Source organism: Tursiops truncatus, chromosome 17 (genome assembly GCF_011762595.2).
Source record: "Tursiops truncatus isolate mTurTru1 chromosome 17, mTurTru1.mat.Y, whole genome shotgun sequence".
NCBI lineage: Eukaryota > Metazoa > Chordata > Mammalia > Artiodactyla > Delphinidae > Tursiops > Tursiops truncatus.
The window spans coordinates 26180212-26183135 of record NC_047050.1 but is presented as its reverse complement, the minus strand read 5'-3'; the positions used below and the strand labels follow the sequence as shown (position 1 = coordinate 26183135).

Below are 2924 nucleotides of genomic sequence, written 5' to 3'. Positions count from 1 at the left end.
TCTTTAAAGAATGAGAGTAAAAAGGCAAATTATATCTTCATATTATTATGGAAATAATTTTAGACAGGCAGAAGCTATGAAAAAATTTTCAGAGTACCTGGACCACACTTTTAGAACCACTGAACCATTAAGTAAGACACTGAAATATAATTGCTGAAGTACCTAATAGTTTGTGGATAATTCTTCCATTAAAACTTAACTCTTCAAGGGACTTCCCTGGAAGTCCAGTGGTTAAGATTCTGTCCTTCCACTGCAGGGGACGCGGGTTCGATTCCTGGTGGGGAACTAAGATCCCGCATGGCGCAACAAGGCACCCCCCCAAAAAAAGAAAAACCTTAACTGTTTGATACCTCTCTGGCTGTCTCTTGTGGATTTAAAATTTCCCCAAAAGTTGATTCAGTTTGTTATAAAACAAACTAACACACCTTTGTAAAGCAATTATACTCCAATAAAGATGTTAAAAAATATATATATATATGTACTTAACATGGTACCTAGGACAAAGTCAGTACTCAATAAATATTAGCTATTGTATGTATTATATTAACAAATATTAACTATTATATTAATTATATTAGTACACATTAGCTATTATACTCATTATTATAACATTATTAAAATAATCATATCTATTAATTATTCATCATAAAAAATAAAAAAAAATTCCCATCCAAGTACTAACCAGGCCCGACCCTGCTTATCTTCCGAGATCAGACGAGCTCAGGTGCATTCAGGGTGGTATGGCCGTAGAGGCGGAGAAGCTCTGGCCGCAGGAAGCGCATGTGCAACAGGGTCCCCAAACATGGAGTCTTGTAGACCAGGCCTTACCTGAATCAGGATGAAGGAGTGGTGGGTCCAGGTGGGGCTGTTGGCTGTGCCCCTGCTTGCAGCCTATCTGTACATCCCCCCATCCCCCCAGCTTTCTTCTGCTCTTCACTCATGGAAGTCATCAAGAAAATTTATTTTTACCTACAAGGGACTGTGTATCTTCTACCAAGACTCTGTGGGTGTGGTTGGAAGTCCAGATATAGTTGTGCTTTTACACGGCTTTCCAACGTCCAGCTATGACTGGTACAAGATTTGCGAAGGTCTGACCCTCAGGTTTCATTGAGTGATTGCCCTTGATTTCCTAGGCTTTGGCTTCAGTGACAAACCGAGACCACATCACTATTTCATATTCGAGCAGGCCAGCATCGTGGAAGCTCTTTTGCGGCATCTGGGCCTCCAGAACCGTAGGATCAAACTGTTGTCTCATGACTATGGGGATATTGTTGCTCAGGAGCTGCTCTATAGGTTCAAGCAGAATCGATCTGGTCAGCTTACCATCAAGAGTCTCTGTCTGTCGAATGGAGGTATATTTCCTGAGACTCACCATCCTCTCCTTCTCCAAAAGCTTCTCAAAGATGGAGACATGCTGTCACCCATCCTCACGCGACTGATGAACTTCTTCGTATTCTCTCAAGGTCTCACCCCGGTCTTTGGGCCATACCCCCGACCCTCTGAGACTGAACTGTGGGACATGTGGTCAGGGATACGCAACAATGACGGGAACTTGGTTATTGACAGTCTCTTGCAGTACATCAATCAAAGGAAAAAGTTTAGAAGACGCTGGGTGGGAGCTCTTGCCTCTGTATCTATTCCCATTCATTTTATCTATGGGCCACTGGATCCAGTGAATCCCTATCCAGAGTTTTTGGAGCTGTACAGGAAAACGCTGCCGCGGTCCACAGCTAGAGGATCCCATGGGCTTCTTGAATGCATATATGGGCTTCATCAACTCCTTCTGAGCTGGAAAGAGTAGCTTTCCTGTATTATTTCCCCTATTCCCTTATCTGTTGTGTATTCCACTTAGCAAGAAATGCCCAAAAGAGGTCCTGGCCACCAAACACTATTCTCTCACAAAAGTCCACCTGACTCACACTGATGAACAGCATATAGTAAAAAGCCAGCAGAAGCTCTAAGGGTGACCTAATAGTCCACCTCCCATTCCTTTGACATCTGATCAAGTGTATGGACTTGCCTTTGTCTTTGTGTTAATAGGGAATTCTGATGGGCACTACTACTTACTGATGCAGAAAGACAGACAGACATTCTTTTGCATAAAAGTCTTTGAAACACTTCCATGGACTTTTCTGAAATATTTAGAAATGCTAATTTCTGGCCCTGGTTGGAATTATCTAAAGGTGCCACCTTCACCTCGCCTTGAATGGCTTTAATTCTCTAAGTGACACAGCTTCAAATGAGAATGAGTCTCCCTTGTCATAACTTTGGATTTAGTTTGATTAGCTGCTTCTAACTGTAGTCATTTTGTTAGACTTTCATTTCAATAATGCAATATTCTAATTATACTTTATGATTTACCTACACGTACTATGTATGTATTTTATAAGGACACTAAACCAGCAGACACTTACTCTAGCAGAGTATTTTAACCTTATTAAACATGTTTCATTTCTGAGTAAACTGAGGTAAAGCCAAGCCATTTACAGAATTTCCTAAAATCACAGAACATTAAGGACAGTAGTCTCTGTGCCAGAGATTTACTGTTATTTGCTGTTAGAACTGGTCTTTCCAGCTAATAACAGTCGGACTCATCATACCTCAGTGCTTAGAAGCATGTCCCTCCTGAGCCAGAGTGGAGAGGAGGGGATCGTTGTACAGTCCAAGTTACCAGGCTGAATATATACTGATTGCTTAACTTCTCGTTGGTTGTCCCAGAGAGGGTTCCTCATGTAGCTCAGCAATTCCTGTACTTTACAGATGGGAAAGTTCCAGAAACTTTAAGAACAAAGTCTGAAAGTTCTATGAGTAAATGGTGCTGAATACTTTTTTTTTTTAAGCCATAGTTTCATTGTCTTAGTTAAAACAGGATTATTGAGTGGTGATTTTAAATTCTTTTTTATTTTTTTATTAGCAACTTCAAG

The 2924-nt window shown here is 40.8% G+C and overlaps 1 pseudogene; it reads left to right on the top strand.

The window, feature by feature from the left end:
* The first annotated feature begins 838 nt into the window (after nt 1-838).
* On the top strand, nt 839-1941 carry LOC101334200 (mesoderm-specific transcript homolog protein-like; annotated as a pseudogene).
* The last annotated feature ends 983 nt before the right edge of the window (nt 1942-2924 follow it).